This window comes from Berghia stephanieae, chromosome 10 (assembly GCF_034508935.2).
Source record: "Berghia stephanieae isolate SIO BIC M18660-M18661 chromosome 10, UCSD_Bste_1.3, whole genome shotgun sequence".
Lineage (NCBI taxonomy): Eukaryota > Metazoa > Mollusca > Gastropoda > Nudibranchia > Aeolidiidae > Berghia > Berghia stephanieae.
In genome coordinates, this window is record NC_088369.1 from 46,572,898 (window position 1) to 46,583,198 (window position 10,301).

General features: G+C 37.3%; 1 protein-coding gene across 8 annotated transcripts in view; it reads right to left on the reverse strand.

Moving 5' to 3' along the window:
* The window catches only part of LOC144955876 (uncharacterized), a 31,197-nt gene extending 21,114 nt beyond the window's left edge, over positions 1–10,083 (reverse strand). For all 8 annotated transcript variants that reach the window (XM_078886119.1, XM_078886118.1, XM_078886116.1 and 5 more), the window contains exon 1: positions 9,977–10,083. The gene's annotated coding sequence lies outside the window, so the exon portion shown is untranslated. The remainder of the gene's footprint in view (positions 1–9,976) is intronic.
* Positions 10,084–10,301: the final 218 nt, after the last annotated feature.

A 10,301-nucleotide genomic window follows, 5' to 3' on the forward strand; every position in this document is an offset into this window, starting at 1 on the left:
GCCACTCATGTAGGACCTTCCCCTCTGAGTTTTTTACGGGTTTGGGACTGTCATGTTCAAGACATTACACTCATTAATAGGGCATGTTCTTGTTTCTTTTTCTTTTGGTTCGTTTTTGGGTTTTTTGTTGTTTGTTTTAAAAAATTTCTGTTCTTATTCATGTGATTTGTTCTTTCATCTTTTTTTCCGCCACTCAGCTCATCTTGCTTGAAGAAAAAGCCTGTATCGGGGAATCGACAGTAGTAAAGCCCTGTTTTGTCTGCGTTGTAAATGTCATTTGAGTCGTACTGCTGAAGAAGTTGTTTCAAAACTTCATCACTCCATCGGCTGACATAAGAGACATCAGCATCATGTTTTTCGACATATTTAATTTAAAAGACGACATTCTATCAACCTTTCCATCTCGAAAGCCAGCCTTCTGATGGAGAGAAAGCCGTGCCTTGAGTATATGGCAGTTAGTTGCCTTTTGAGTGTAACAATGTGGACATGGACCGTAAAGATCCAATCAAAAGATGAGACGCGAGTCCTCTCTGTAATCCTTTCTTCTTGTTCACAGCCCAGTAGAGGAAAACAATGCACAGGTAGAGAATTGCAATCAAGTGGTCAGACAATGTAAACAAACACATGGCATTGAGTGGACTGCCACCATGTTTCACACCTTGTGATGCAGACACAGCGAGTGCTGAGTTAATCAGTCCGCATGTCAGGTAATCCTTTGATGTCAGTTAACAAGCATTGATTGTCTGACCTGGTCGGGATCAGAGGGACAGTGGAATTGGTGTTGAGATGAAAGCTTTGTTCACGAGTGATACGATATTAACGTGTAGAAATGGTTCAATGAGAAACACATTTCCAATACATTTTGTGTATTTTCAGATATTTTTCTATAATCAAGATGGAATCAAGGTGAAGCGATTAAGCGTAGAAGGTGTGCGATTAAGTGGATAAGGTGTGCGATTAAGCGGATAAGGTGTGTGATTAAGTGGATAAGGTGTGCGATTAAGTGGATAAGGTGTGTGATTAAGTGGATAAGGTGTGTGATTAAGTGGATAAGGTGTGTGATTAAGTGGATAAGGTGTGCGATTAAGCAGAGTGATTATATAGACAAAATTCAATTTTTCGGGAATGTGTAGTGATAAGCAGAGTGTGCGATCAAGTGGAGTGAACTGTTTTAGCATTATTGTAATAGCTATTATTATTATTATTATTATTAGGTATTATTATTATTATTATTATTATTATTATTATTATTATTAGGTATTATTATTATTATTATTATCATTATTATTATTATTATTATTATTATCATTATCATAGTTTTCATTATTATTATTATTATTATTATTATTATTATTATTATTATTATTATTATTATTATTATTATTATTATTAGGTATTATTATTATTATTATTATTATTATTATTATTATTATTAGGTATTATTATTATTATTATTATTATTATTATTATTATTATTATTATCATTATCATAGTTTTCATTATTACAGGGGCAGCGTGGCTCAACGGTACAGTTTTTGCTTAGGTACCCAAAAGGTACCGAGTTCGATCACCCACAGCTGCGCTATGTGGCCTTGGGCACATCAGCTTGCAATAGCTTAATTTGCGGTGCTGCACTGCGGCTGATGCCTGGGTTATTCCATACTTCCCATGGAAAAGACCCTAGAGACAAATTTCCCCTATGGGATGAATAAAGGGAATTTTATTTATTATTATTATTATTAGTATTTTCATTATCATTATTATTATTATTACTATTATTATTATTATTATCATTATAATTATTAATCTGAGGCAAAAAAACATTGTTGTCACAATAGTAAACTTATGATTGTCTAGTCAGTGAAACCAGGGCTAAAATTTCTGAGTGATGCCTCTACAACCTAACAGGTAACACTTTGCCCTCACAGAGCGACACCTAACGCCTGTGTGGGACTGTACTTTTTGTTGTGTATCAATGTGTTCCTGATTGTTGTTGTTTACCTATTGAGTAGTAGTTGTGAATTGTTTTCATGTTGAATAACCTGTTGGGTGTCCATGTGAGTTCCATTCACTGTTGTGTGTTATTTCCGCCTGTAGAAGGATGATTTCTCTGTCTCACACTATCACTATATTTTTTTTTCGTCCTGATTTTTATGTGGACATCGTGTTATGTTGTTTGAAAAGCTTTTCCTTTAGATCACAGTCACTTTGACTTTTGTTTTTAATTTCTAACTGGACTTGCAATTTAATTCTGATTTCGTCTTTCTGTCAAATAAAGGGGGTTTAGACTACTTTAGTTACTATGCCATTATTGTTATTTTCAGTTGCTTCAATTTGATGTCATTATCAATAATTAAAACAATAATAATAAAAAATGGAAGCCGCTATTTTCACCGTACGGTGATAATAGTGTTGGAGACTTTTTTCACTGTCTCATAATATCTTGGTATACGATTTTCACCGTATGGTGATCATAGTGTTGGAGACTTTTTTCACTGTCTCATATCTTGGTATACGATTTTCACCTTACGGTGATAATAGTGTGGGAGACTTTTTTCACTGTCTCATAATATCTTGGTGTACGATTTGCACCGTACGGTGATAATAGTGTGGGAGACTTTTTTCACTGTCCCGTAATATCTTGGTGGACGATTTGCACCGTACGGTGATAATAGTGTGGGAGACTATTTTCACCGTACGGTGATAATGGTGCGGAAGGCTATATTCAGTGTACGGTGATAAAAGTGTGGGAGATTATAGTCACTATGACGGTGTGGAAGGCTATATTCACTGTACGGTGATAGTGTGGGAGACTTATTTTCACCGTACGGTAATATCTTGGACGATTTTCACCGTACGGTGAAAATAGCCTGACACACTATTTTCACCGTACGGTGAAAATAGCCTGACACACTATTTTCACCGTACGGTGATAATGGTATCTTGGTAGTTAACAAACTTTGTGGCGTTTGTCTGTGTTGAACCCATGACCTCAAGAAGTCGGGGGTAGCGGCTAAGATAGACATAGAGATTGAAATCACTTTTTCTCGATTTGTGAATAGCTCATACACTAGCAAGGAGAAACGATCGCTGCTAATGTATTGACAAAGCGGGGATGGCCGAACGCGATGTGGTTCATTGGATTAAAATCTCAATATCTCTGACTCATATGCATCAATTTCATAATAAATGACATGTCTAGTTGCTAAATTAATTTTTCTTTTTTATGGTATATAACATGTCTGTGTTTTATTTTTATTTCTTTTAATTATCGTTCTGTGAACACAGTATGGTTCGTTTCGGATCGCGACCGATAAAGTTCGAAGGCCGTGGTTGAGGTTTTGTAACTCCGCACTTAATTAAACCGCTGCAGCTCATTTATTTGACATCGCATTGTTTTCAAATTTGGCGACCAATCAGAAGAGAGTTTGCCCTTTGTCCGGTGTTTTTATTTTTCGGATAACCCGTATGTGAGCTGCGCGGTCAATTTGTAAAGTTGAAGAAGTTTTACTCGAAGCACGCACTTGAGGAGCCTTGAGGATTACCTGAGCCCGATAGAAGAAAGGTAAGTGTTTATTCCTATGTAATTTTTATGAGTATTTATTAATTTTTAGACCCCTTAATTTTAAAACGAGTGTTGATGTTTTCTGAAAATCGCTGGCCGACTGCGCTCACTACGAAGTGTAATCTGAGTCCATTTATCGAGTGTAATGACGTCTTTTGTGTTGACGGTTATCGAGCTTCTCATTGGTCCAGAACCTTAAAAGTTCTATTAATAGTATTTGGACCTTGAAAGCGCTCCGTCACATTTTCTTGCCTTTCTTGATAACTTTTTTGGTCTAATTGTTTTACGAAGTTAAAAAAAAATTGTGCATTCTAAACACAGTTGTTGAAATATTGAGTCGATTTAATTTCTTGACGTCAAGGTAATTGAATGTAATTATTCTTTCTCATTGTTATTGCTGTTATTCGTACTTCGCGAGAACGAATGTGCGGGTAGTAGTAGTAGTAGTATCATCTCCATTAATTTGTGCGTGTTTTTGATTTGTATTTATTTATTTTATGAAGTTTGTCCAAAAACTGTTATATATCTTAAATTTGCTTATAATTGAATCAGTTTGAGCCTAGATTGTCCTTTCTCAATCTTTCATAAGTCAACGGATGCATTCAAGAAGGCAGATTGCCAATATCTCTCTCCTCATTTCATCACGAACTTTTTACTTCTACGATCTCAGTCTCAGGATTTAAAAAATAAATAATTGCACCACAGTGACCAGTGCCAGCGATTTATAAAACTATATCACAGTAGTGTGCACTTGAGAAACCGTTGACTTTCAATTATTTGAAAATTAAATTCTTAGGCAGGCACTATTATTTTCACTGTGTCAAGGCCACGGGAGAAACCAGTCAAACATCGAAATTAATTGTTTTGTTTTAGATTAGATTCTGCTTATGAAAGATCAAAAATGATCAATCCCTATTCCAGTTATTTTAAATTAAATCTCCCCATATAAGATATTCTTTGTTGACTTACACATTTCGTATTTTATTGCTTTTAATGTTTCTCTCTCTATCTTCCCCCCCCCCCCCCCCCCCCCCTCCCCCCTTTCCAGCTATACTTAAACTTAAACCATGCCACCCAAATCCAGAAAGTCAGCTGATTCCAACCTTATTGGTCCACACTGTTCAGCTATTGGTTTAAACAAGACCAATCTAGGAGTTCCCTCTTCAGTTCAAATTGATTTTGTTTCAAATGGTGTCATCATTGAATTACACAGGCTTCTAAAACTGTCCAATTGCAGTGAACCAAATCTTCTTCTCTCTTGGCTTTCTCCCTTTGGACTCAGTACAAACAGTGAAGTCTTCTTAGATTGTGTCAGTGCCTTGTGTCAAAAAAGGGAGCACTTAAGGCGAAGGAAGCGACAAGATGACATAGTCCAGTTGGAGAGAGAGGAGTTCAAGTTAGATAAATGGACTCCTCTTATCAATTCAGAACTGCAGCCGCCTCCACCTCAGACTGAGCCAGCCTTACCAAGTGAAAGAGATGTATTAATGCATTCAAACACGCTGACGTTTGAGATCAATAAAAAGAAGAAACATATCGCCTCTCTGGAAGGGACTGTTTTGAATCTGAGAGATGAGATGTCGGAGAAAAGGAAGGAGATGGGTCACTACGGACCGTCAAATGTAGATAGAAGGGATGCCCGCCACAAGATGGCCCGTTTGGAACGGGATGACATGAAATCTCAACTTGCCTCTCTTCAGACCCAAAATGCCTCCCTCACCTCAAAAGTTAAAGACTTGGAGCAAACACTTGGAGACCTTAAGGCCAAATGTCACAATAAACAAAAGATTGTGTCACATTACAAGTCCACCATACAAAAGTTTAGGCGTCTTCAAAATTTAAGCTGCAAGCTTTGTCCGGGCCTGAAGAAGGATATAAATAATTTAACACTGGAAAGGGAGGCTCTAGAAGTCCAGTTGGAAGAAGTTAAAAAGGAGCAATTAACAGTCACAACAAGGAATGGACAAGGCACATTTACACCAGAAATGAGGTCATGTGTCTTAGAATTGGTTGGGTTGGAGGTGGCCACAGGAAAAGTCAGGGATGTTATAAAGGCTGTATCCAGTCATGTTTTTGGAGTACAATTTTGTGATGATGACCTCCCCAGCAAGTCAACCTGTCAGAAAATTGCTGATGAAGGGCATGCCATTGCTAAGCAATATATTGGCCAACGAATGAAGGAGAGTTCATCCTGGGGTCTGCATAAAGACGGAACCACAAGAAGAAAAGTCAAGATCCTGGATACTGCTGTCTGTCTTGATAATGGGGAGACTTTGTCTCTAGGTTTTTCAACAGTGGCTTCTGAGACAGGCCAAGCAATTGCTACTGACAGCATTAAAAAATTGGAAGAAGTTGAGGCGGAGGACAAGGATTCCCTCTCTAAGCTCCATTATACGATGAGCGATAGAGCTGCCAATGAAAAAAAAAGTAATGCCATTTTTGCTCAATGGCACGATAATATCACTAGAAATAATTCAGTTCCTGCTCCGAAGCTCAAACACTTTTTCTGCATGGCCCATGTCTTGCTTGGCTTCCACAACGAAAGTGTAAAAGTGTTAAAGGGTGTCCAGAACGAACTCGCAGAAAATGGACGGATGGGCCGGGATTGTCATCCAGGATTCAAGACCTACAGAATGTTTGAAGCTGCTCCTCGTCTGTGCATTTCTGTCAGCAATGCTTTTGCCCCCGTTGGAGATCATCTGGGTGTTCGTGACATCTGGAATGCTTATTGTCTTGAAAACAATATTCAGTCCCTCATTAAAAATTATAAGGACAATAGATTCAACGCCTTATTCCATACCAGTGCAGCTACTATTTATCACCATCAACATTTCTTACACATTCTACAGAACATAAAAAATCCAAACAAAAAGCTGCAAGCACTCCAAAAAGATCTGGAAGATGAAAATCTCATGGTCATCATCAAGGCACTTGCTATTATGTACATCAAAGTCACAGACCCCTTTTGGACCCTTGTTACATCAAAATTATCATACCTCCAAATACAACCAATCATCAAGCAACTGCACTCTGATCTCCAACACTTAACACAGACACCACAATCTATAGTTACAGACACATCAATTCCATCATTACAACGCTACATGTCGCAATCACAACTTTACAACATTATCCCGTCAGTCCAAGAAATAGATGCACAACTCGAAACAGTACTCGGCACCCTCATCCATTCATTCCTTACACTTATGAACAGACAACTCAACACATACATCACACAACCTTTAACATCTGAAGATATTGAAGCTACGTCCTTTGCGCCAGCTACAAATTTGGTCTGCGAGAGAAATTTTGGAGATCTTGACTCCAGTCAACATCGGCGTCCCTCTGCAACCATGCATCACCACACTACGGTCCACCTCTTAAAGCGTAGCAGGGAAAAATTATCAAATGGGTGGGCTCAATGAAATCAGAGCAGAAGACTTCACTGTTCAAAGAAGCCAGAAAACTTGCCCCCGAGCTCCGCAAACAACACCAGACACAGTTTAAAGAAGAATTAAAGAAATCCCTCGACAAAATTAAGCCTGATCAAAGACCTCCAAGGCAAAGGACAGAGCAGATGATGGAGAGGAAGACGACGACAGTGACGAGGATGTTGCAGGAATGCCAGATATAAATGTTACCGTTGGTGATTGGGTTGCTGTTGCTTATCCAGATGGCTGGTATCCAGGTAAGCATACTTACGAATCAATCTTTTTTTTTTAGTTCAATGATATGCAGCCTTCTTCGAGGGAGCATTATTCCAAAATGTAAATATGTATATGGCAATATAAACAAGAACGTAAACATATTTATGTATTTTTAAAATATTATTTAGTCTTGTATTAATGTTATATTGCATACATTTTCAAAACACTTTGTGACTTTGAAAGTGTTGCGCTTCCTTGTCGTTCAACTCTCATTGCATTTTTGTCATTTTAAGTAGATTATTTGTATAGGTACTACAAACATTTATTTTGTATTTTATGAAAATAATATTTAGAGAGTTATATTTAACTTAAATCTGAGTAAAAATCGCAGAACATATCATTTTGGCTGTTACTTGATTTCTAATTTTCAAGATTACTAAAATGTTTGCTTTTTCTAATTTGTTTCATTTATTTTATTTTCTTTCAGGTCTTGTGGAGGGCATAGTAGATTCTGATGATATGTTTGACATTAACTTTGGTCACTGGTGTTCAAACAAAAGGGATTTGAAGTGGCCAGATGGAAAAGATAGGCACCCTGTGCATCGTAATTTTATTTTTTACTCCAATTTCAAGCTGGACACAAAAAGTTGTAGGACATGGAGTATTGTCAACAGTTATGATGCCATCAAGAATGCCTTCATTAAATTTAAGGCGGATTATTTTTAATTCTCTTCACCCTCATTCCATGTCATCCGAGTACATCCCTTCAGGTAGGAAACATTTACTCCAATTTTCTGAATAACATATGAGTCAGAGGTAAAGTTCACATTTTATGTGAATGAAAATATTTTTTGAAACATTGCAATGATGTATTATCGAAGTGACGAGTTTCTCAACAGTGTATTAGATTATTCCCACTGTGTTGGGCCAAATAACCCCGTCATCATCATATCTTTTTCGAAATATGTTCACTGTATTCATCATTTCATTGATTTGCTCGAAAAAAAAGTTTGTTCTCTTTTTTTTTTTTTTTTTAAATATTTTTTACTATCTAGCGTTGGGTAATTATCTCCCTTGGAATTAGCCGGGCAGTTAATACCGCACCTTGCAGTTTACTTGCGATTGTTTTTTAGTGTATGTTTGTTTTCCTACTTTTTCTCTTGGTTTGGGTCGAGACTAGAATTAATGTCGGATATGATATAATCTTATTATGTCGAGTCGAATTATCTCCCTTGCTTTCAATAACAGTCTTTTTGACGTCACATATTATAGTTAAATAACATATTAACAACTTATACAGTGAATTTACATAAATATAGTTTTTAATTTGCACCCAGGACAATGAAACAGTGTCTATACAACCCAGTACGACTAATCTATGTTTAAAAATTATGTAATATTATGTAATTATCTCCCTTGTACTGCGTTAAACGGCCAATCTGACATGTCCAACGGTTTCCTCGCATATTTTTACCTTAAGATGTGGATTTTCATTCCTTTATCTTTAAATTTGTCCTTTCTGGAGCTAAATTCCATGAAAAGCATAGCTTTTTTTACACCGTCTGCTTCACTATTATTTACTATTAAGCTTATGTCAATGTAAGCGCCCCGATTCTAAATTTCAACTGTTCATAACTTTTTTATTTATGGACCGATTTTGATGATTTAAAAAATGAGATGCTTTGTACCACAAAAGCTTTTTAATCAAAGTCTTTCTTTTATCATATTTGCAAGTTAAAAATTTGACCTATCCTTGCTACATACACTCATACAGTAGAGCCACGCCCTCCCCGGCCAGGTGTTGTTGTTATACCAGAAAGGTCGCGGGTTCGAGACCCTATCGCCGCCACGAAATTGGAAAGCTTCATCGGTAACACTAACCAATTATAAATCCGCCTGTATTATTATAGCTTTGGGAGGCCTTCCGAAAGCTCATCATGCCAAATATTCGCTCCAAAGAAAAAATACAACCTAGTATCTTTCACTACTCCTAATAGGAAAACAAAACAAAAAACAACCCTAGGACTGCTTTGCACTGCCTTTCAATACCTCACAAATCAAAATGGCGGCCAAGAATTAAAACAATGGTCAAATTATGAAATTTTCAACTTTCACAAATCTATCAAGGCTTGTTCTATATGATGACAAATTGAATAAATAAACGTCTGACAAAAGGTCCAAAGTGAAAATACAAATTGAAAGAAGTGCGATAACGAGGAGCTTTCGGGAGGCCTCCCTTGTTCTCGGCAAACTTTTTTTTTTAACTGGTCTGCACGCAGGAAGAAAATTATGTCGGGTCGAATTCTAATGGTCTGGATGCAGAGGCACATACGTCACAGTTAGTATCCTGGCTTCTGACTGGCTAATACATACGGTGAAAATAGTCTGTCAGGCTATTATCACCGTACGGTGAAAATAGTCAGTCCGTTAAAGAAAATAAAAAAATTCCCCCCCCTCCCAAACTCCCTACAAGAACAAGAATACTTGGGATGTAGTAGCTTATGGAAGGCCTCCCGCCATGGAAGTCTATTCGGCTGCAAATGGGCATTGGAATTTGAGTCCGAATACATAGTCACACTGAACTGTGGTGAGTGTGAGTGTGAGTCACCACAGTAGTCCACAGCCACAACACAGACACAGGGACAGGGGACTATAATATTCAGACTCGAATCGAATATCCGCAGCCCAAGTAAACGGCGTCCTAAACTGAAGATAAAAATACGAAAATAAAACGTGTCGAAGCTAAGACTAAGATAGTACTAACTGTGAAATATTGAGGTAAATACTCGCCGAAGTCCTTGAATTCCGTTAATTATAAGAGTCTGAATTTGGGATATCAGCTCAACAAGATGGTGGAGACACGGAAAAGAGGACGAGTGTAAATTTATGTTAGTCACTTCCGCCGATTCGATCACGTGGTTAATACGCCCACCTGATGCCAGATTGTTTTCCTGGGACTAAAGTCGTGAAGTTAATAGATCGCTAAAATAGGATAATCTGAACAATGTTTAAAACCGACTTTTATTGACACTAACATTTATAGGAAAGGGGTGGGGGAGTGTGCAGATAAGAAAATAAGAAAATACTGT